We start from the raw sequence: 25116 nt of genomic DNA, 5'->3' as shown, positions 1-25116 counted from the left end.
AATCTAAAGCACTGGTTGTAGAAAAGAAGAAAGCAAGGCGGGGGGCGCGGGGGGGGGGGAGAGGGAAGGAGAGAGGAGAGGAGATGTATTTACATATTTCAAGTTATCAACAGATCCAGTAGCCACCGACCCAAACACCCCGCAACCCTGGTTATTTTGAAATGTACTCCATGCAGAGAAAATGTGCTAAGATATGCAAATAGACACGCTATACAGTATTTAAATATTGGTGCTCTTCAACGTTTGCCTGTGTTTCCTTTGCAGGAGCAGAACGGGCACCTGCTCTTCCCTAAATGCAGCTCTTGGACAGGAGGAGAGCCAGGACAAGCAAGGAAGGGAGAGCAAGATCCATCGATATTGCAACCGCTATATTTCTCAAATAAAATTTATTGACAGGGGACTTGGCGGGTTCGATTGTTTGCTAAGGGAACGCTTTCCAAACGGCTGAAGACAACGAGAGGGCAGTGCATAGGAAAGAGTCAGATTAATGCAGAATGATAACAGTAATTCTGTCTCCGATGCTAATGGCTGCACTCTCGCTGCTCTTAAAGACCTGATCCAGTTTCTATTTACTGTCACGGTGACACCAGGTCCCATATTCTAGCGTTCTTAGAGAAAAGCAAGAGGAGCTCAGAAAGGCATGTGGTTTGATTTATGAGGCAAGATGCATAGTTATAACTGCAACAGCAATAACCTGGTTGTTACTTGCCTGCCACATGTTGCCATCTATGAGCCACATCTCCCACAAGTCGTAAGGCAATGCATTGTAATGGCATTGGATATTCATGGAAGTGTTAACTAAAGGTGACAGAGAAAGCACACTGACAAACAAATTCTGCAGGGGAAATAAAAGGACAATTGGTATATGAAAACCTTAAAGAAGGCTTATAGACAGAAGGGGCTCTTTGTGGAATACAGGAAGGCGTATTGGGTTAGCCAAGAAGAGGGAGAACTTAGCAGGAACAAGGGAAATCTTTGTCTCAAACTCTGTTTTCCCTGCTAATAATGTCGAAATTTATATGCATCGCATCACATCAGTGGCATAACATATGCATCACGGACATCTGTAATCTATTCCCATGATTCTTCCAACTCAAAAGAAGGAGGTATTATGTACACCTGGTGCACATCTTATTGTACAGTGACAGATTTACATGACCTCCCGTAACACCCTGCTTACAATATCTCTACATTTTTAGTAATGTGAATCAGCCACAATATTGGAGATTCTATTGATCTGTTTCCAACTGAAAGCAAAAGCTGCAAAGAGGGCACAAAACTGAAATCAGACAAGAGAGTGAGTCTGTAATTAAAAATACAATGAGTCGCATGACTAATTCAAGTCCATTGATGCCAGTGGCTCTGCTCTGATTATGACTCAGGACAGCATTCGACTAAATAATTGCGCAAGTGCAAGGATTGTCACTACCGCAATGGGGCGTTCACTCCTCTTGTCCCCGCCCCTGTGCACCCCGCGTGGTCTCCAAATCTGCTCCAGAAGGTTGGAGGAAAACCTAGAATAGATGTGGTCATTGTGCTGGGGGAGGAGAGTGTTCAGTTGCACAAAGAGAATTCTTGTACTGATGTAACCTCAGCAATACACTGAATATCGTTCTCTGTTGGTTACAATGCAACGTTTCATCTCATGTCGAATCCTTGGACAGGGTTGACATTCGATGGAGTTTGCTGGCTAATGGGAGGCCCCCGGTTGCCACTTTCCGAGAGTCTATAACATATATGTTTCAGTGTTCAGCTGGCATTTGACGGAAATATTGACATGGGGCACTTCAGCACGTAGAATCCCAAACAATGCAGGTGGCCTCCTGGAGCTAGTCCCTGTGATTTTTACGAAGAGATGAACTTTGTGAGGATAAGATGAACTGAGAAAAACCAGGGGCTTGGGGAAACAGGGGGTTATCACCAGAGGTTGCATAAAGATGAAATAATAAAGGGAGAAGAGGAAGCATGAGAACGGCACAGTGAACCTAAGACACACAAGAGCTGTAGCATAGCAGCAAACTGGTATATCAGCTAGCTCTAAGGAATGGGTGAATCTGTTGGTTTTTCATATCTTTTCAGTCTTCAGTTCTCCCCAGAGACATCTGATTGGCCACTGTGGGAAACAGGACACTGGCCTAGATGAGCATTTGGTTTTATCCAACAGGGCTCTCAGTCTCCTGTCTTAAGAACATAAGAGCCACTTTGGAGCAACACTGCCTTGGAGGGAAGAAGCTCAACTGCCTCCCATCAAAATAGATGGTTAAATGTGTCTATGCATTTAATGTATCTAGTTTCTACTTTAAAAAAACAAAAAAATAAACACCAAAACAGTTATAGAGATTATCAGGAGCAGAATCATGATGGGTGAATGAAAGGAAAGTTAACCTTCTCCTGCCAGCATGATGAATAGCCACCACACACCCAATTTCCCAGCCTTTCTCCCCGAAAGAGAAGCTAGGAATATGTGGAGCTAACTCAACCACTGGCCAGACCAACACTGACTTGCAGCAGCTCTCCAGGATTTCAGAAAGGAGTCTTCTTTTGCCCTATATGGAATTGAACCTGGCAGCTTTTCTGTTTTTTTGTGGGGGTTTTTTTACACACGAAGTATGTGCACTAGCACAGAGATATTGCTCTTCCCCTGATGATAATGGCAGTTTCCTTCTAAGGGGACATAGCAGCTTGGAGGGAGAGGGTTGACCGATACCGTAGCACAGGGAGAAAGTGTGCAGATGTTTGTGCACTTTGAAATTATATGCCTTGGGTGTGGGGATTAATGGGTGGACAGCGAAAGTGGATCCTGCAAGCCAGAAAGGTTGCAAAGAGACTTGTACTTCAAGGTTGCAAGGATAAACAACCACTTGGTCTGAAAATCTCACTGCCCCTTTCTGTATTTGAATATATAGCTCACCTGGCTATCTATTAGGACACATGGACTGCTTATATTAATATATATGTTTAAATTAGGACTGATGGATTATTCTTCTTGTTAATGTGAGCTGACATTGTTTCTTTCTCTCTCCCCCCCCCCCTTTCTATTATACTTGCAATCACAAGTATTTTAAAAGCCACTGCTGGCAGGGAACAAGGCCATCTTGCAGGATCTTGTGGCATGTGGATATATTTACATGAGTTTCCTAACTACATAATTACGAGATATTACTTAAATCTTAGATCAAATGCATCATGTATTGTCACACTATATCATATTATAAGAACACCCATAGTTATAATTTCTTCTCTTTTTTCGGTACGGAATAAAAGACCACCAGTTTTGTTGGAAAATCTGGAGTGTTTGCATTCTTCCCGCCCAAAGCAATTTCTAAGTCGTGATTGCCATCCCATCCCACAGTTTCCTCACCTTCCTGATCGATTTTTGGAAGATTACTGCTTCTCCAGCTTTTTGCTACCATTATCAGAGCTGTTATCAACACATGTGATACCAAAGCCCGTTGCTCTTCCTTTATTATTTATCTACTGGCTAATGTGGCCTAATGGCATCACGATTGGATTCATTTGCAGTTTGTGCCTCTTGATCTCACTTATGGTGCTTTTGATGCCTTCCCAAAATAGCCTGCACAAGTAGTGGGGAACCTTTGGGCCAGGATACTCCAAGTGTGTCTCAATTGACTCTCCTGACTCTCCACAGGCCACACCCCCTCCCCAGTCACGCCTTCAATTGGCCCTGCTTCACATCCTCTGTATTTTGGCTTGGCAGCGATGTGTCCTTGAACTTTGATAAGGCCTCTCTTATCAGAGTTGCCAGGGTGCCTAATGACTAATAATAATAATAATAATAATAATAATAATAATAATAATATTTTTATTAGTTATACCCCACCCATCTGGCTGGGTTTACCCAGCCACTCTGGGCAGCTCCCAGCATATATAAAACTTGAATAAAATGGGAGGCGGGCAGGTAAGCAGCATCCCGCATAATCGATCACATGATGTGGCATACATGAATGATATTGTCCATTAACTTTGGGGGCCCTGGGCCCCTCAAATATTTTATAAGGGGAGCCGAAGACCTCTCAGCCCCTAGGAGTCAGCTCCTATGCCTTTTGCTTGCCTGGAATGAGGATAGACAACTTGTTATGAGCAGCTGCCCTTCATTATTTAAGGATGAATTTGATGGTATCTGTTTTTACCCTTATTCTTGTAGTCTTCTCAGACCCTCCATGTGTCCCTATTTTCCAGGGACAGCCCCAGATTTACAGAAGCCATCCTGGTTTCTGATTTGATCCCAGAATGTCCCACTTTCCCTATTTTCCCTATTTTCATTGGAGAAAATGTCAGGCTCAGGGTGGCCCTATTTTCATTGGAGAAAATGTCGGGCTCAGGGTGGCTAACACCAGATACATAACATTGGTATAAAATCAAACAATAATTAAATTACCTCCTAAAAACCTCTCAAAGTCTAATTAGATGGCTTTCCACAGGGTTAGGGTTGGGAACAGTAAGTGTTCTCTGAACTGAAATTTCAGCCTTCATGACATAGGAAAACAGCCAAGTGAACAGCTATTTTGGTGGAGGAGGGTCAAGATATTAACCGATATGCATGAAATTTCATATATAGCTATATAATCCCTAGTATAGTAAGATAAGACCTTCGGAGCAGGCATTTTCAAAAAAAAAAAATCCTTGCTAATTTGTCACCCCCTCCATTATGGAACCTGGGGCGGCACGCCCCCCTCGCCCCCCCCTTGCTACGCCCCTGCTGGAGAGCATAGAGTTATCCGATCCCCCGGCCAAGGAAATAAGTACAGTGGTGCCCTGCTAGACGAAAATAATTCGTTCTATGAGTGTCTTCATAGAGCGAATTTTTCGTCTAGCGAAGCGGCAATAGAGCGCGGAGGTTTTCGCGCAAAAAAAAAATTCGTCTTGTGAGGCAGCCCCATTGACATTTTCGTCTTGCGGGGCAGCCTTCTGCTAGCGAATGCCTTTCATCTAGCGAGTTTTTCGTCTAGCGAGGCATTCGTCTAGCGGGGCACCACTGTAACTATACAACCTTTAGAAGACAACAGAAGGCAGCCTTGTATAGGGGAAGTTTTTTTTTAAAAAATGTTTTATTATGCTTTTTGAAGCCACCTACAGGGGCTGGGGCAACCAGTCAGGTGGGTGGGGTATAAATAATAAAACTGTTGTTCCAGTTACAGGTGGGTAGCCGTGTTGGTCTGCCATAGTCAAAACAAAATAGAAAATTATTTTCAGTAGCACCTTAGAGACCAACTGTGTTTGTTCTTGGTATGAGCTTTCGTGTGCATGCACACTTTTTCAGATACCTGTATCTGAAGAAGTGTGCATGCACACGAAAGCTCATACCAAGAACAAAAACTGTTGTTGTTGTTGTTGAATAGGGCGTCCATATTTTCATTGGAGAAATGTTGGAGGGTATGTCTTTATACTGAACAGTGGGAGCTTATAAATTTACCAAACAGATAATTAGAATGGCCCTCAAGAATACACATCTTTATGATGGCGAGTAGACAAGATGGTCTCCATCGCCTTTGCAGTCCAGGGACCTCTGTCCAGATACAAGCACTGCTAAAAAATAAATTACACTATTTCTCTCTGCTTCCTCCCACCACCAACAGGCAACCAACTAGCCACCTTCCTCTGTTGTTTAGATTTTCATTCCAATTCCATCACTTTCCCCTCCCTACAGACAAGGAAGCCAGCCTTGCAGCTTTTCAGGAAAAAAAAAATAGATAGCCATCTTTCTGGGGTGCTTTAGGATATTGTTAGGGAAACTATCGTGGTTTCAAACCACTGTTAGAAAAAAGTATGGGTGAAAGACTAGAGTTAACTGGATGAAGAGACAAATGTTGTGTTTTAGAAAAACAGGGATGGGAAGTATCATGCTTGGCTATGGGCTACACTGGTTGATGGGAATTTTAGCCCAGCCACATCTGGGAATCCACAGCTTCCACACCCCTGATTTAAAACAACAACCAGATACATTTAAAAAATTTATTAGACCCTTCATTTGCAAAAACAACTAACTGCCTCCATGGAACTTGTGACACAAAAGGTTTGTTGGCATTATGAGTGGAAGGCTGGCATATTCCTGGGTTATTTTAGCCTTGATACAAGACCTCCCTCTGTTTTTGACCCATCTTCCATCTTGAAACACCCAGAACAATTGCTTTCAGGTGATTAAAAAGCAACACTTCCAACACTCTCCAGGCATCTTGGGGTAGGGCGCAGAATATATTCTGCCTTGTGTAAAAATCACAAACCCAAAGGCATTCCCCCAATAATTATTCCCTTGTCCATGTTGCAGTCATCTCTGCAAACACTTGAGCTGTCAGCTCCATCCCGCCAGTGACGGCTCCCTCTCAAACTACATCTGTTACATTAGCGATTGCATGATGACCCTGACTCCAAAGATGAAGCAACGTGCCCTGGAGCTGGCAAATCAATCAGGTTACACGCCTCCACTTTAAGCCAATTTCCAATTATTTCAGGTGCAGGTTTTAACATGTGCGGCTTGCCCTCCCACTCTGTTCCTTTTCTTAATTAGCATATTAAGACCCCATCTTCCCCATTTCCACCCCAAAATAGGAGCCTGAAGGCATCTTGCAAAGCCAGTGATTCTCAATTACACCATCTCACTGATAGCCATGATGGCTTTTTTTCTTTTCTTCTTTTTTTGCAATGGGTATAACTGGGTAGATATACCTGAGTAGCTGGTTGGTGCAACTTATTTCAATTAGTTGCTCAAAGGAAGAGCAGCAATCTGAATTAACAACCGGCCTCTCTTCCTATTGGAATGCCCAGCTGAAGATGGGAAGTGCATAGCAAAGGGTTTCCTTTCTTGCCACTCCAGAAGACAAGTTGCAATGCTGGGAAATAAATGGCCATCAGCATGTGTGTCATAAGACTGGCAAACAGAACAAGTTAAAGGAAGAAGACAAAGGTTTGGATCCTAACTTCCCTTTTGTGAATGAACAGACCTTGCTGGGGTTTGGATTAGATTACCCTTGGGGTTCCTTCCAACTCTACAATTCCATGATTCAATGACCTTTCCTACCTCTTCCTTCCTCTGTATCTCCCCTTTCTCTCGCTCTCTGTTGTCCCTCCTGGGGGTTGGAAGAGACCTTTCGGAACAGGATGGCCATGTATCCTATTTTATTAGCTCCTTAATATGAGTCTTAATATGAGTTTTGGTGGTTCAGATCAGGATTGCTTTTGATACCCCTGCAACTCATCATTTGTGCAGCTCGACTTTATGCCTCAGAAATAAATTGTGCCGCGCTTTTAGTGGGGCTCACACCACGGTTGTTGCAGCCTTAAGAATATTTTTGTTGGAAAGGGCTACCTCACTCCCAACAAGAAGCAAAATAAATAACGAGGCAAAAACCTCAGTGTGTGGTATGCAACAGGTTGATTGGTAGCCACTGGGAAAACGGGAGCCGCTAGGATTAGCAGCAGAAACTAACAGCTACTCTTAACAGAAGTGGTCTTTGTAGCAGCTTCCATTCTGTGAAACCTCACTTCCCCTGGAAGATCACCAGATCCCTAGCTGGAGAACATTTCAGGAGCAATAGGAGAGTTCTCTGATTGGGCAGGCGATTGGTGTGGAGCAAATAGGAGAGTTAATTTCACGCAGCCAAATAATGCAGTGGCTGTGAAGGGGAAAGGCCATGGCTCTAATCCCACCTGAGCCATGATCTCGCTTATTATCAACTTTGGGCTTATTTGCATGCAGAAGGCCCCATGTTCAAACCATGTAATCTCTAGGTCAATATGGGGAAAGCACTTGCTTCAGACTGTGGAGAGTGGTTGCTAGTCAGAGTCAACAACACTGAGCTAGATGGACCAACGATCTGGGCTCAGTATAAGGTAGTTCGATTACCACCTTGGCTGTGAGTCCTGAAAGACTTACTCCCTGCCTTGCAGGCATCTTTCCACTTGGGTAGGAGGATGGGGCACTGACTGACTCCAGCTACAAAAGCTGAGGATGCTGAACAGACTTTTGGGCTGGAATGTTGTTTGGGATTTTTTTGTGTGTGATGCTGTTGGGGTTTTTTTTTGCATCTTTTTAAAAATTTTGTTGCAATTTATGTAGAAATTGTTCGGTTTCGTTTTGTATTTTTTATGTTTTGTTTCTTGTTTATGACTACTTTTGTTATGTTATGTGTTTTTTCTGTGTTGTAAGCTGCCTTGAACATGGTTTGACTTGTGCAAAGGCAGCATTCAAATAAAATTGTGTGTGTTTGTTTGTTTGTTTGTGTGTGTGTAGGTATGTATTAAAACCTCTCAGACTTACCTATACTGCACTCATCATCTCATCTGCAGTATGGGGATGATAATAATACTAACCCTCCTTATAGTTTGTTTTCAGTATTATAGAGTTAATGTATATGAAGTACTCTAGACATTTAAAAAAGCAGTACGTAAACTATGGGTGGCCTAATTTCAAAAGCTCCATGCAAGCCATCAGTTCAGGGCCTGGATAGCTCAGTTGGTTAGAGCTTGGAGCCAATAATGCCAAGGTTGCAGGTTTGATCTCCATGAGGGACAGCTGCATATCCCTGCCTTGCAGGGGTTGGACTAGATGATCCTCAGGGTCTCTTCCAACTCTACAGTTCTATGATCCTATGATCTCTGACAAGAGATATCTGTACCTCCAACATCAGCCTGCTGGGTGGCGAGGAAAAGGTGGAGTCAGAAAGAAAGAAAGGAGAGGCAAAGGAAGAAGATGAGGAACAGGGTGGCAGAAACAGAGAGCAAACTGAAGTGGAAACTAGATAATAATCATAAACGTAAAAATAATGAATTGCTATTAAATTATTATCAGCAACAACAAATTGCCCTTCTTCAGAAAGAGCCCAAGGCAATGCAGTGGCGTAGCGTTGGTTACCAATGCCCGGGGCAGTGTGGAGCAGGGTGGGTGGGTGGGAGGGAGCATAGCTGTCAACTTTTCCCTTTTCTTGCGAGGAATCCTATTCGGAATAAGGGAATTTCCCTTTAAAAAAGGGGAAAGTTGACAGCTATGGGAGGGAGGGAAATGGACAGTGTATGCATGTGCATTCAACTGCCTAACGGCATCTGCATCACCTAAGAGATTGCAGCTGCAGAGATAAGGAAAGGACAGTCGTTCCGTTGTCTGAAGAGGTCACTTCTTGGTTTGCATGGAGAAGCCATTTTCAATGTGGCCCAGGGAAGGAAGCGCACAGCTGTATTGAGGCAGCGCCAGGTGTTGACATTTTTATGCTCCTAACAATTTTGCGCTCGGGACAACCACCCCTGTGCCCCCTCCCCCAAGCTATGCCACTAGGGCAGTGTACACCAAACATTTAAAAACAGAGCTAAAAAAAAAATTAGTACCAAAGTAATAAAAAGGAGTACAAACAGTGCTAATTAGGAGTACGCCTTCTATTTATTGAACTGCAAAAGCCTGGATAGATAAAATGTTTTGAGTTGGTGCCTGAAAGAACTCGATAATGTGAGAGACGGATACGCCTTTGAGGGAAGCTTGTTCCAGAGTCAAAGGCCTACTGTGGAAATGGCCCTTCTGTGAATCATCATCATAGCAGGATTTGCTCTTGGGTAGAGTCAAATAGGTTTTTTCAAGTAGATGTATTAATTCAATAACTAAATATTCTCCCACAAATCAGAGTTAAAAAGGAAATATCGGGGGGATTCAAGTGGCATCACTGTGCTGACGCAAGGTATCAGTCAGCCGAATACCAAGGGAGGCAATTTTCAGCACTCCCCACCCTCCATGGCACCTCATCTCCCCCAAATCTGCTCTGGAGGGTTGAAGGACCCCTTGGAGCAGATTTGGGTGGACGTGGCAGGCTCCAGAGGGAAGAGAAATAGCTGGAAACTGTCTTCCTTCCTGCTGTAGACTGGCTAGACACAGAGGAAAAGTGGAAGGTACCAGTTGGGGAACCCTCAAGGGAAGAAGGCTCAGAGCCGGGGGACTGGTGGTGGGACAATGACGAGTGGTCAGAAGGAGAAGCCAGGGAGGAGGAGGTGTCAGAAGCTGAAGAGGTAACAGGGTGTAGTGAGCAGGGAGAGTCTGTGACAGAGAGAAATCCCAAATCAGAAGCAGAGGCAGAAGCCAGAGAAGAGGGAGGCTGAGAGGCAGAGATGAGTCAGGTAGGTGACAAAGCCAGGGTGTCTCCCCCTCTGGCTGTTACAAGCTCTCTTCCCCCTAGTCTCCCAGGACCAGAAGAGGTATGAAGAGGGAGGGGCAGAGACAGGCATGTTGGGCATAGTAAGTCTCTCTGAGTTCCAAGGGGCTTACTCCCAGGTAGATGGGTATAGGTTTACAGTGCAACCCTGCACGTGTTTAAAAATAAGACATGTGCCAATGATTGTGCAGTTTCAGTGCGTGCTGAAAACCTGCCTGTTTATGGAGGCCTTTGATTTATGCAAAACAACAGGAATTTTCACAACAACGCCTCCACATCATTTGTCTTAAGATATATTTAGTTACTGCTTTCATACATTGCAATCCCTCATGGGGAAAAACAGTTCATATAGAAGGATGCTGCATCCAATACACACGGAACCTCTGAACACAAACTTGCTCCTAGTGATGTGCCAAGATGTTTCCCAGACCATTTACTCTCAATGAATGAGAAAGTAAATTTAGTTAGAAAATTATCCAAGGGAATAACGAGTGGGATGTTGGTTTTTTATTGCATTTGCCTTACTTCTCAGGTTACCGGTGTCTTTCTTTCTTTCTTTCTTTCTTTCTTTCTTTCTTTCTTTCTTTCTTTCTTTCTTTCTTTCTTTCTTTATCACTCATAGCCAAGTAAGATCGTCTTCCATAAACACAGTTTTAACAATGAGTCCATAAGTGACTGTGGAGGCCAATTCTGGATCCACACATCCTTCCGCAGTGGGGACATTGGTTTCCGGGTGGGAGTTGATCACAGTGTGGATTTGCCAAGCGTGCCTTCCTCTTAGCACATTTCTCCCCTGCATCCTGAGTTCGAGTGTCTACAAAGCCCATGATACCTTTGGTAAACGCTGTTCTCCAATTGGAGCGCTCGCAGGCCAGTGTTTCCCAATTGTTGGTGTTTATACTACATTGGCGTCAAAACCTATCTGATATCCTGGTTAGATACACCCTACCGGAGTTTAATATACTCAAACTGTGGAGCCCGGACAAAGTTCGGGAATGGATCCTGGAGAGAGACGCCCTGTTAGACATCACAAAAATACAGAACCCAGGGTCCTCCCACTGGTTTCCCCGACTGAAATCAGTTAAAACCTGCGCCAATTACTTGGCGAATATTACCGATCCCACACTTCGGAGAGCTTTCACCATGGCCCGTTTTCAAACTATCCCTACGGCCTATCTGGCAGGCAGATATGCAAAAATCCCGGTAGAGTACCGTTTATGTCCTTGCCACATGAGAACCAAAGAGGACCTCACGCATTACTTGTTGTACTGTCCCATTTACTCGGCCTTCAGGGATGCGATCTTACAAACTATTCCCAAGTCATTAGTCAATTCTGAGGACCAAGTAAAGTTTCTGCTGGTGGACGCTGACCCACGGATTACCCACGTGGTAGCGGTTTTCATGGCGAGGGCTATGAAAACCAGGGTGAGGTTCCTGAATGAGGCAGTGAAGGCCCTCCCATCGCTCTCCTAACCTGTTGAATCCTCTTTCCTGTATGGGGGGGTGTTGGGTTTCTTTTTTTGCCTCTTTGTTTTTTGTTTGGTCTGGATTTGTCCCCTTTGCTGCGACAGCGCGGCACAGGCTTTTAAAATCTTAAACCTATTTTAATAATTTTATTGTTTACTTTTTAACGGTGATGTATGGTGTTTTGTGTAAAGGCATGGACCTCACAAACCTAATAAATGTTGTTGTTGTTACTACATTTCTAAAAATTTGCCTGGTCTTTAAACCTCTTTTGTTGACTACCAGCATTACGCTTTCCATTTTTAAGTTCGGAATAGAGTAGTTGCTTCGGAAGGCGATAATCAGGCATCCGAACAACATGACCAGTCCAGAAAAGTTGATGTTGAAGAATCATTGCTTCAACACTGGTGATCTTTGCTTCTTCCAGTACACTGGTATTGGTTCGCCTGTATTCCCAAGTGATGTGTAGAAAATTTCGGAGACACCGTTGATGGAATCTTTTGAGGAGTTGGAGATGGCGTTTATAAGTGGTCCATGTTTCACAAGCATACACTAAGGTTGGTAGTACAATAGCTTTGTAAACAAGCATTTTGGTTTGTCTAACCATTTGGGAGTGCATTCTGCCCATCCGTACTCTTGCAGTCTGCACCCTTCAGCCTTCCAAAGTGCCTGCACTCACAGGAAAGCCCAGCAAACATGGACATCATTGAGTTTTTAGGAAGTGTGGGCTGGGAAGATTGCAGAGTGCCAGGAAACAATTGCACAATGAAAGAGGCTGTTCGCTTACTCACACCCGCTTGGCCACGTCATGTGTAAGGTAAGTTTAAACTTCTAATTTTGTGAATTTCTCAAGCCTCCTGAGAAAGAGGCAGAGACAAGAGGAATCCAGCCTCTTTCACATGGGACAAAAATCAACTGGAAATCTGAAGGCGAGATTCGTCATAGCACTAATTGGTAGCATTAAACTCTTATCTCCTTTGAGTGTGCATGTGTGGCTTCAGGTATCCCTACTCCCACACTCTTGCCAAGAGAGAGAGAGAGAGAGAGAGAGAGAGAGAGAGAGAGAGAGAGAATGTGTGTGTGTGTGTGTGTGTGTGTGAGAGAGAGAGAGAGAGAGAGAGAGAGAGAGAGGTGATCAGTATTATCAGAGCTGATCCTTGAATGCAACAGCTTATACACAGTCCACTGCTTCTCAAGAGGAACTCTGAATTGGGGCCAGTGGTTTGGTCTGTGCCCCCCCATGCCCCCTCTTCCTTTTTTTTGTAGACTTATGTTTTGCAACATGCTGTGAATTCTGGCCTATTGATTAATGGGTCTTTCAACAAAAAGCAACCTTAATCTTTCCTTAATTGCCTTAATGGCTGTACAGCCTCGCTTTTATTCTTTCTTCCCACAATGTTGTTGCAAATGCTTTTGTGTCTTAACTTGGTGCCCAAACTAAGAACTTAGAAGAGACTGGCTCCTGTCTATTTCTCTCTGTGCGTGTCTCTTTCTGTGTCCTTCAAATTCCCATTCCCAAATGCCTTTTCATTTCCTTAGCTGATGGATGGCCCCTTGCTCGATGGCAGATTTTCCAAACTCCGCATAAATAAGCCAACACTTAACACAGCAAACGGTACGTCATGAAGAAAGGGCTCCTTTCTGATTGTTTTCAGTTCTGCAGTCTGGATTCAGAGATCACGCAGGCAACTCCATAGGCACATGCTATATGTAAGTATTTTGTCACTCAGACATCAATAACGTTCAAATCCACACTGAGAATTTCCATTACGGCTATAATCATTCTCCTGCTAAAGACTGCATATGAGTTGTGCATTGAAGGCCAATCTCAGAAATAAATACTGTAGGTTTCGAACAAATTCTAAGAATTTACCCATTCCATGGTACTATTCAATAATATCCAACAACATCAGAGTAGGCCCCTTGAACTCAATGAACCAAAGTCCATTGGTTTCAATGGATCTGCTTTGAGTCCGATTAACATTGGATACCCAACACGGACTATTAATATGTGCCTGCCCCATGCATTTAACAGACATACCTTCCAACACTCCTCAGATGAAAATAGGGACATTTCTCACCCCCTGCCAACTAACACACACACCCTCCAGGCAGGAGTCAGGCAGGCACCCCAGTGCTGGCAGGGCTCTCTCCCAACCCTATCTTGCAGTGCCAGGGACTGAACCTGGGACCACTGAGCTATAGCCCTTCCCCATTGATTTCAATGGGTCTGCACTGATTATGACTAGTTTTTTTATTCAACCCAGGGTATAATTTATAACAACAACAACAACAACAACAACAACAACAACAACAACAACATATTATTTATACCCCGCCCATCTGGCTGGGTTTCCCCAGCCAGATGGGCAGCTTCCAACAAAATATTAAAATAGAGTAGTCCACCAAACATTAAAAGATTCCCTAAACAGGGCTGCCTTCAGATGTCTTCTAAAAGTCTGGTACAGTGGTACCTTGGGTTAAGAACTTAATTCATTCTGGAGGTCCATTCTTAATCTGAAACTTTTCTTAACCTGAGGTACCACTTTAGCTAATGGGGCCTTCCGCTGCCGCCACGCCGCCACTGTGTGATTTCTGTTCTCACCCTGAAGCAAAGTTCTTAACCCAAGGTACTATTTCTGGGTTAGCGGAGTTTGTAACCTGAAGCGCCTGTAACCTGGCGCATCTGTAACCCGAGGTAGCATTGTAATTGTTGTTCTCTTTGTCATCTAGGCGTTTCACAGGGCAGGTGCTGTGGCGGAATAAGGCCGGGTTCATCATGGGTTAACCTATCACTCCCATATTAGGTAGGTGTTCCCTGGGAGGCGGAGCCAGTTGGCATTCTAAAAGGAGGGGGAACAACCTGGAAAGGCAGTTGGGGGTTTGGCAGTTGGGTGTGGAGGTTTAGAAAGAAAAACTGCGAGGTTAGGCTTTGGGGAATGGGAGGAAAGGTCTTTACCATTGCTAACGGGATGCAGTAAAGATTATAACTGAGCTGAATTATATAAGAAGATTTGTACCAGTAACAACTCAAGACATCCATGTTTTCCAGTTACCTTAATAAAGATAAAAGTGTTTAAACGTTCGCTGACTGTGGCAGTGCGTCAGTGCCTCAAGAGGTGTGGCTGAGGGGAAAAGCACTAGAGGTTTCCTGAGGAAAAGGGGACGGGTGGCTTAATTCCCTAACACACAGAGGACTGGGCAGGGAAGCCAAAGGTGCCACGCAGTTGCCAGAAGGAAAGGGCAAGCTGCAGCAGTTTGGGAACCCAGGGTGGGAGAATCCCAAGGTGGCAAGAGTCATTTCGAACGTAAAGCACTGAGGTACCCCGAGGACTTCTCTCATAACATTCATTGTGGGGATTTCATTTTAGTCGTCGGTGAACCCTAGGGAGAGACACAGTCAGGGGAAACGTTTTACAGTTGTGAGGGCTCTTGGTGGGACACTGAAAGGGCTCGTCACAGGTGCCATTACCAAGAAGGCCCTCTGCCTGGTTCCCGGTAACTTCACTTCTCGCAGTGAGGGAACCACCAGAAGGCCCTCGGCGCTGGACCTCAGTGTCCGGGCAGAACGATGGGGGTGGAGATGCTCCTTCAGGTATACTGGGCCGAGGCTGTTTAGGGCTTTAAAGGTCAGCACCAACACTTTGAATTGTGCTCGGAAATGTACTGGGAGTCAATGTAGGTCTTTCAGGACCAGTGTTATGTGGTCTTGGCGGCCACTTCCTGTCACCAGTCTAGCTGCCTCATTCTGGATTAGTTGTAGTTTCCGGGTCACCTTCAAAGGTAGCCCCACGTAGAGCGCATTGCAGTAATCCAAGCAAGAGATAACTAGAGCATGCACCACTCTGGCGAGACAGTGCAAGGGCAGATAGGGTCGCAGCCTGTATACCAGATGGAGCTGGTAAACAGCTGCCCTGGACACAGAATTGACCTGAACTTCACTCTTCTCTTTTCCAGGCTAAGCATACCTGGTTCCTCCAGCTTTCCTCTCATGGGACTTTCCCCCCCCCCCCACCGACCATCTTCATTGTACTCCTCTAAAACTGTTCCAGTTTGTCCAGATCAAGGAACCTTTCTTGGCCTGATGGGCCAGATCGCTATCTGTCCTCATCCCCATAGGCTGTCGCTGACAGGTGGGCTGGACAACCCACTTGTCAGTCACCAGGCATCATTATGTCAGATGACTGACAGGAGGCTTGTCCCACCCAGCTGTCCTTTGCGCAGCACTTCCCAAGCATTCAACAGCCAGTTGGCTGTCAGGCACTTAGGAACGATAGCGCATGGGGTTTTGCCAGCCCTTTGCTCAGCAAAGCACCAAACATAGGGCTGGCAAAGCTGCTCTCTGCATGGATCGACTATGTGATTGAGTGTCTCTCCCTGCATCACACATGACATCACATATGACATCAGGTATAGGGTAGGTGGGTGTGGTTTGGGGGGAAAGGCCAAATTGGGATCTGTGTCAGGCCAGAGGTTCCCCACCCATAGTTTACAAGCTTTGCACAGAAGAATTCAAACTGCAAGATCCAGAATTAGACACTGTACTTCAGATGATATAACGCTAGTGCAGAATAAAGTTCCATTAATTCTGCGTCTATTGATGCGGCCTAAAATTGCACCCATCCTTTTTGTGATCATACCACACGGCTGACTCATGTTCTGATCAACTACAATCCCATAGCACAAGGTGGTCCAATGCAACCCTCAAGGCATTTTGGGTAGCCCTCGGCAACATTTGAGGCCCCTCTCTCCGCAGTCCTCAAACTGCCTTCCCAAAGCTGGGTTAGCAAGGCACTGGGCTTTGGGACTCTGAGAGAGTCCTAGAGTCCTCCCACCACCTCCTCTAAGTCTATTTAGCACCTTCCCAGCTTTGGGAAAGAGGTGGGAGGGCTCTAGGATCCTAACAGAGCCAGAGGCAAAAGTGGGTGGAGCAATGAATGTTAATTTTACCTTTGCGTAGTAGGCTGGGGTCTGGAAAGTCAGGGGTAGCCTGGGGACCAAATAGAGTGCCAAATGAGGAGGCGTTTCCCCACCCTGAACCTATGACTAAGCGGCATTCATTTCACTGAAAAACACTTACAACACAGGATCTGTTGCATCCATTCAATACAGCAGAGATCACCAATGTCTCACTATACATACTATTTACCAGATTGCCTAAGAACAGTGCTAACCTGTAAACTTTACATGTAATCAAGGCACAGCAGTGTCGGCCTTGTTTGGCAACTGCATCTGACACACCTTCAGGTGCCAAATGAAAACATACCTCTGCCTTTGCAGGAGTCTGATGGCATTGATGGGACTCTCTGTCAAAGTTTTATGACAGTCCAGAGTTAAAGATGATAACTTCACTTGTTATATTTTACCTGCTTTCATTGCTTATTTGAGTGTGATGGCACCATTTCATCTTTCTATGCTGTAACCTGCCCTGTTTTAGCAATCTGATTCATGAATAAAACAATAAAATTAATTTGCTGGCATGTACTACATTTCAAAATATTTACTATTTTTGTTAAGAGTAGGGATGGGTGAAAATGCCTGTTTCTAATTTTTCCGGTCTTGAATTCAGTTCTCAACATTTCTGCAGCAGTTTGCAAATTTTGGTTAATTTGGAAATACAAATTTATAAACATTTTTGTGCATGTTCCCCCTAATGAACACACTTTTCATGCAGTTTTGGCTAAGGCAGAAATTTTTGAAAAGCAATTTCCCCTTACTATGATGCATTTTGTATGTTATTTTCACCAACCTATGCATTTATTTGCACACTTTACCGTAGTATGGGCATGTTTGCACACCTTATTTGGCTGGAGAACTGCACTGCAAATTTATTAAAAGTGCAATTTTTGAAGGGTGGCCTCTTTTTAATTTCCATATTGTTCAGAAAGTTTTAATTAAATGTGAACTGAACAGAAATTTCTACCCCATCAATAGTTAAGAGTAAAATGAGTAAGAAAGACCATATAGATTTGTTAGATTATGGCTGATGGCGGGGGGGGGGGGGAGAAGATCACTAATAAATTGATGGGAGATGGATAGATAGATGGGGGGGGGGGTGAATGCAGCATTATTCATGTGTTTAGTTGCTACAGAAAACCTGGGCTCAGTAGGGCTATCTGAAGACAATATTTCTAGTGCAGGAGGTTTTTTTTTAATCATTGGTAGAAATTGTTAAGCCTAGGGAATTAATTGTATATTGATTACAAATGATGGTTACTTCTTTCCCGTACGAGTCCATGAATTGTCTCCAGGAGGGTTCACACATTTATGGCACAATTAAGGTATAATTCTGAAAGTTCTGAATGAACTGGTCTGCCATAAAGAGGAAGGGTGGTGTGTGACAAGAGACAGCGTACATTTTTTGAATAATTACGGCAGCCTGGACCAACCTGGTGCCCTCCATATATATCTGCAGGCCACCTTGAAACTAATTTTTTTTAAATAAAATGTTTTGGACTACAGCTCCCAACAGTCCCAATCAGCACCTATTGGCAGAGGCTGATGGGAGTTGTAGTTCAAAACATATGGAGGGCACCAGGTTGGCCAAGGCTGACTTATGGTGTCAGTTACCTTTCTGTGTGTTTATTTTCAAATAGGTACATCAAATATATTTGGTCCACATGAACACATAGACATGCACACAAATAATGGTTTAATGTTGGGATGGGAAACCTATATGTTAGCACATCCAAGGGTCAGAGATACTTAGGGCTGCCAACAATGCCTGGAAGGCCACAAGTTCCTCAGTCCTGGCCTAATAGAACAGTACTTTTGGGCCGCATTTAGGCTTATGCTAGGGTTGCCATATTCCCAAAAGTGAAAAACATCTCCCCCAAAAGCAAAGTTTTGGGCCTTTTTTAAAAAAAAATTAAAAAATATTTTTTTAAAATTACCTACCCCTTTGCCATATGTCTGGGTTTCCCCAGACATTTATTTCCTCCTGATTTGCCAAAAATCTGCCCAGATGCCATTTTCCGTCCGAATTCCCTGAAGTGTCTGGGAAAACCCGGACATATGGCAGCCCTTAGCTTATGCACATTTCCCTGGGAGTAGACACGTGTTCTAATTCTGGCATGCATAGAATTGCGCTGTTGTTTTTTCCACATATATAATTACTGCTTCCTCTCTCTCTGTTTTGTGATATATTTCGTGCTTGACGTCCCCATCCTTCTTGAAGCCCCAGACTGGCTGTCAAAATGTAAGATTTATTGAGTCACAAGTTGTAAGATTGGTCACAAGTTGTGGGAACCTAATTTATGGCACCCAAATACTCACGGAGACACGAGTTGCTAAATTGCAACCCATAAGCCCTGTTGGATCAAATCAAAGGCCTATCTAATCCAGTATTCTATTCCCATGGTACTCTCCACACAGATGATTCCTAGCAGCTGTTATCACTTCCTGTAGCACTGGAAGTAATATGTAGCCATCATGACCAGTAGCTATTGATCACTCTATTCTCCATGAACTTGTTTCCCCCCTCCTATTACAGCCATCCTTATAGGTGGTTATTGCTACATTTTATTGGTAGCAAATCCCATAGTTTAACTATGGGCTGTGTTCAGAAGTACTTCCTTCTGCCTGTCCCAGATCTCTCAGCATTCACTTTCTGTGGCTGAACCCAGGTTCCAGTGTTGTGAGAAAGAAAGGTGGGGGGGGGACACTTCTGTATATCCACTTCCTTCACACAATACACAGATTTTTACAGCTCTATCATGTCTCCCCCTTGCCTGCCATTTTTCTAGACTGAAAAAACCCCAAACCCAAAGAACCACCCTGTCTCTCTAACATCCTCGTAGCCATGCAGGTTGCAACATGACTTTTCTACCACTCATCTTCCACACCTGTGGGCTGGAGTCACCAGGAATCCAATTTCATCTTATACTAGATCAAGGTGGGTATTGGCAGTGACAAAGCTGAGACCACTGATGTACCCAGAGCGACAGATTGCATGCACCAGTGTGATGCTGGTGAAAACAGCAACCTCCATATGGAATTCTCCCTCTCTGTTCTGCCACACATCTCCATGACACAGCAAGTTTCCTCATCCACATTGGTTAGGCAGGGGAAAAGATAACGTAAGGCCATCAGATTCTATGTGTTGACTACATGTTTGGGGCTGACGTCAACACGAAGGTGCCATTTTTAGCAGTAACGTTTAGGTTTAACTTAGGGATGGGGGAACTTATGACCGCCAGATGTTATTGGACAACAACCCCTGTTATCCCTAACCATTGGCCATGCTTCATGAGGCTGATGGGAGTTGGAGTCCAACAGCATATGAGGATCAACAGTTTCCCATTCCTCGTCTAACCTATGACATCTTTCACAGCTGCGGGGATGTTGAACAGATAGACGGATCCCTGTTGTGACTTCCCAGGTCAATAGGAAAGAGATCTTTTGAAGCTGGCATGTAAAAAAAAAAATTCTTAGGTGGGGCACGACACCAAACCACAAAGACATCACAGTTATCTTGCTCACTATGAAAATGCCTTATTTACTTATGGAAAAGCAAATATATCTATTTTCTTTTTCAAATATTCAAGCCCATGCCAGCATGCCATGACTAATGATTAGTGCATATGTTTTTCATGGATCAAGGCCTAATAATCTATCCAGGGCCTTCAAATTAGGGACAAGAAATGTAGTGTACATTGCAAAGTTTTTGTACATATTCTTAGCAATGACTTTTAATAAATAAATAAATTCATACATACGCACTGATTTGCAGAAATTTGGTTAAGCATAAAAAACCTTCTTTTTTTAAAAGGGGAGAAATATATCTTGAATATTTATTTTGCCAGCCACAATATGCCTCTTAAAACTACCCTTCCAAGTAAATTTGCTAATCAGGCTATTAAGGGAAAGAAGCATATCTTGAAATATTAAAATTGTGTCTGGCAATGACACATTTTTTGCTATTAAAACGTGTATAATGACTCTTAGATTGAGCTTGCCAGATATGTTTAATACATAACTTAAATTGCTAATCCTCAGAATAGGAGCAAGAAGAAATTCAGAACTGCAGAGGGCAGGAGAAAAATGCAGTACAGCAGAATTTGTAAGAACATTTTCCAATTTTATTTACCTGGCAATTGGAAGTGCATTTTAGTTTTGCATGCTACACTTCATACAATTTCTTCAGATTTGTGGTCTACCTCTTTAATGAGAGTATTTTCCACACACACACAAATATATACATATATGCAAAGCGATGATAATTTAGTATTTTAAAAGTTTTCCCCAACCATTCAGTTATATACCCCAAACCATATATCCACTACATATATCCTAGTGACTGCATGCATTGAATTAATTGTATACTTAGAAGAAGAAATCAGAAATGGGCACTTTTTTCTATGCACACTTACTTGGAAGTAAGTGTCATAGACAAAGTGGTTTTTTCCTTCTAATTAGATCTGCATAGGGCTGGTTGATATATTTTCCCAAGGGAACAAATTTTTTTAATTGTTTCAAACCAAATTCCATCCACTGTAAAAAAAGAAACCGTATAGTTTTTGAACAAATAAATTAAATGTTTTTATGTTAACAACATGACAGGGGGGAATGGGTGTCCCTTTAAAAACCCAACCTAAAGTTTGTTAGGAAATAACAATTTATTAAAAATTATGATATTGTTAAGTCTAATACAATTATGTAAGAGTATTTAAAATGGCTACTTCTAGGTATTTCTAAAACACTACCTTGGTTGTGATCCTAAATTCAGTTGAAATTAATGGGATCTTCCTTCCAGGTACATATTTTTTAAGAATGGGGTGTTTGTCAAAAATTATCAATTTTAGCTACACCAGCAGATATTTCTAAAATTACATGGGGTGAGAGTCTCTGGATCTGTAAATATTGTGTTGTCCATGGGTCTACCCATTCAATGTCATTTTTTACATCTGCTTGAATAGAAATATTAATATATAGGTAGAGTCACAGGGCTGAGCTTATGCTTGGAACTACATCTAAGCAGTAATAGCCTATATTTATATATCAGCTAGGTGCATCTCAGATAGCAACATCTTCCCAACATTCTGATACATTTGGAAATATATTTTCCCTCCTTTTCTGAGTAAATTAATACTGGATAAAGAGCACACACCTCAAGGTAAAAAATTTTCTCTTTCTTGAATAAATATATTTGAATAAATAAGAGTTTCTTTATTGCAAATTCTCTTTCTTCAGATTATGCTTTTTTACAAGTTGCAAATACAGTGTACAATATTGTGATACTTCCACTTGTAGTGTTCTTTACTGCCAACTTGTTATTAGTATTTGGTGTGTTACATTTTGGTGGTGTTAGTCATTTATTTGACTGCAGTTGTTAGCAAAACGTGCATCCCCATGTTGTTGTTGTTGTTTTTAATTAAACAAAATACAAACACAAACCTTCCACAATAACTGATATTTAATGCTTCTGAGCACTGCTGTAAATTTTAAAATAGAACAGATAGGTTAATAGTTAAAGCATGAAAGAAAGTGCTAGCAATATGGACAGATATGAAATGTTAATAACTCAATAAAGAGACTCACACCATTCTACGGGCATGTTTTCAAATGCACCAAATTATCATTTGGAGAGCTCACCTTTTGCTAAAAGGAGTGGAAAGCTGCATATAACATGGGGCATCTGAAATATCTCTGAACGCAAATGCTAAATTGGTTTTAAACGGATGTATGTTTTAACTCGGCTGCACCATTTCAAATAATTCTTTATGTAGCAAAACAGAATCCATTATTCACACATGAAAAAGAGAGTGTTAAGCCTACCTTTTAAAAAATTGACTGGTAGGGTTACAAGTCGCTGCCGCAGTTCTCTTTTGCAAAGACATCAGCTTCTCTGCTTGTTTGTTGCCAAAAGGGGGTGGGGTGGGGAGGGGGAAAGAGAATAATTATTTTGTGTCTGAGCAAAAAGAAGAAGAAAACACTCTTTGGTAACAGCAGATTCTCCTGTGCATTAGCAAGGCTGTTGTTCCCCACTTCCTGAAGCTTATCCACCTTTTTTTCCTAAGGCATCTTGCTCAAGAAAAATAAATGGGGAGAAAACCCAGGACAGATCAACTTGCAACCCCAAGTCAATGGAACACCTTTGACTGGTGTCTGCTGAGCAGAATTAGACCCCCAATCCAAGATAAATATTTCAATATTCTGCCCAAGACAGAATGAGAGACAATGAAGCACTTATCCAAAACAGACCTGACTTCGAAACAGAGGCAGAATGCATGAATCAGGGAGCCTTGCTATAGAAAAGTCTGCCTTTTAAAAGCTTCTCACACGAGCTGAAAATTGAATGAGAGAACGGGCAGATAGATATGTGGACATTAGTGTTCCAAGCAGGCTATGCCACTGTCTCAAGACAGCCGTTTCTTTCTATCAAGGGCAAAGCAGCATCACAATATGGGTGCAATTGCAGAAAAGTAGCCCATCAGCTTTAAACTGCACTCTCTTCTCAGGTACAAAACTGAACAATAGTTTAAAAATTGACCTCTGCAAAACAATTGTGTGCAAAAGGTCATTTATCTACACCAATGCTTCACAAAATGATGAAATTAGATACTCTCTCAGTTCTGCATCCATGATGGGCTCTCACTCTCTCTCTCTCTCTCCAGAAATGAAACATGTAGCACAATCAATTCTTTGCGTGTTTACAAAAAAAAAGCAAGTTTCACTGTATCCGTGGGGTTTACTTTGTGTTAAGTGTTTTTAGGATTACAGCCTAAAGCTCTCAAAATGTAATGATAATGACTTACTTGTCTTATTTGAAAATGAGCATTAAAATTAACTTTACAGCCTAATCGCACATTAAATATCACACTGACATCATCACATGCAAGTGATCTATAGCCTCAGAATCAAACACAACTCTGTGTTTCAATGAGACTTACTTTTAAATAAGCATGCTTTGAGACTTTGCTGTCAGTTCTGAACCATTTGGATGAGTTTAGGCACAGATTTTACTTTTATGGCTCATATAGGCAGCATGAACATTACAGCAGCATTACAGCTACGGAGCATGATCGCATTCCTTTCTGAAATTAATTTTTAAAGAAAATTTTACTTGCTATAAACCTTGTGGAGAAGAACAGAACCATTTAACAGCCTTCCTGTTAACAAGCTGCAGTCTTCTGAGGTAAAACAAAACAAAACAACAAAACCCCACAGGGTAGGGAATAAATGTTAATAATATGAGTTCATTTGCAGCAAGAACCATGGATTTTCAAAACAACTTTTAATGAGAGATAAGTGAGCAAAGGAAGTGTCACCATCAAAATCTGTGATAAAACCATGTGGAAATGATAGATACTGACTGATGGACTGACTGACTGACTGACAGATAGACACAAATAGACAGATAGATAACCCATCTGTGCAAATGGGGCTGTTTCCTAATTGTCTTCAACAACACTATTCATTATTTAAGCAACTATGTGATGCTTTTACAGAGTTTTTACACGCCGAATAAATAGTAGGCAGGTCTCTTCCCACAAGGCGCTTACAATCTAAATTAGGCTATGGGAAAGACAACAGAGATGGAAAAGAATGGTGGATGGATGAATGTGTTCCTGAACAAATGCAGATGTGTTGCAATTGGAAACAAGGACAAACCTGCTTTATTCCCCAACAAGAATGTGAAAGTGGTTGACATGTAGACCACTATCTGCCAAGGTACAAGTGCCTATCTATATCTGTATCTGATGTTTTAAAACAAAATAAAAAATTCTTTCCAGTAGCACCTTATTTGGCATCTTATTTGGCTCATGCGTTTCTTCTGTTGCTTGTTTTGTAAACCGCTTTGAGGCCCTTTATAATGAAAAGGGGCCTATAAAAAATAGGGAGATATATATATATATAGCCTTTCCCTATATTTCTCTCTGCATACAGAATCAGAAAAAGGTATCTTCCCATGTCAAGCAAGCAATATGCAAATAGGTCGGGGCCATCTTGACCTGCAGCTTACACCTGTACCAACAACAACGCTGGTGCAATTCTCTTACCTTAATGAACTTACATCTTTAATTTCACAGCTTGGCCCCTTTTGCGCTTGGCCTGCTAAACAAAGATGCCGAACTGTTTCCAGTCCGTAGGCGCCACCCTTCCCTCCAAACAGCTGTGGAAACTTTAAACCATGACAAGGATTTTTGCCCCTTGTGAAACTGTCAAAAGCAATAAATATTTTTCTTTTCCCCCCCATCATTAGACACTCTTAAGAATGCCTCCTCCATTGTCCACTGTAATTCCCAGCGCTCACTGGGCAGAAGCTTTATTGTCTAAAACGAATCTTGAAGTGTGAACAATACCGGGGGGGGGGGGTTGATGGTAGAAGGACCTACACTTTCTCTCTCTCTCTCTCTCTCTCCCTCTCTCTCTCTCTCTCTCTCTCTCTCTCTCTTTTCTGTAGAGGGTGTAACCGTTAGGAATGTGGTGCTTCTCCATAGACAGCTTTGCCAAAAGAGCACTTGTGTTTTTTAACACTGGTCTTTCAGGAGGACGCTCAAGT

At 42.7% G+C, this 25116-nt stretch overlaps 1 long non-coding RNA gene across 2 annotated transcripts in view; it reads right to left on the bottom strand.

The window, feature by feature from the left end:
* LOC117044283 overlaps window positions 1-24896 on the bottom strand; it is a 42901-nt gene extending 18005 nt beyond the window's left edge. The window contains exons 1-2 of one of the 2 annotated variants that reach the window (XR_004426283.1): window positions 24614-24896; window positions 22389-22461 (exon numbers count right to left, since the gene is read on the bottom strand). This is a non-coding gene — a long non-coding RNA (uncharacterized LOC117044283). The remainder of the gene's footprint in view (window positions 1-22388; window positions 22462-24613) is intronic. The other variant, XR_004426282.1, reaches the window with a different exon arrangement.
* Window positions 24897-25116: the final 220 nt, after the last annotated feature.

Source organism: Lacerta agilis, chromosome 3, assembly GCF_009819535.1.
Source record: "Lacerta agilis isolate rLacAgi1 chromosome 3, rLacAgi1.pri, whole genome shotgun sequence".
NCBI lineage: Eukaryota > Metazoa > Chordata > Lepidosauria > Squamata > Lacertidae > Lacerta > Lacerta agilis.
The sequence above is the reverse complement of the archived record's forward strand: the minus strand, read 5'-3'. Positions and strand labels throughout refer to the sequence as shown.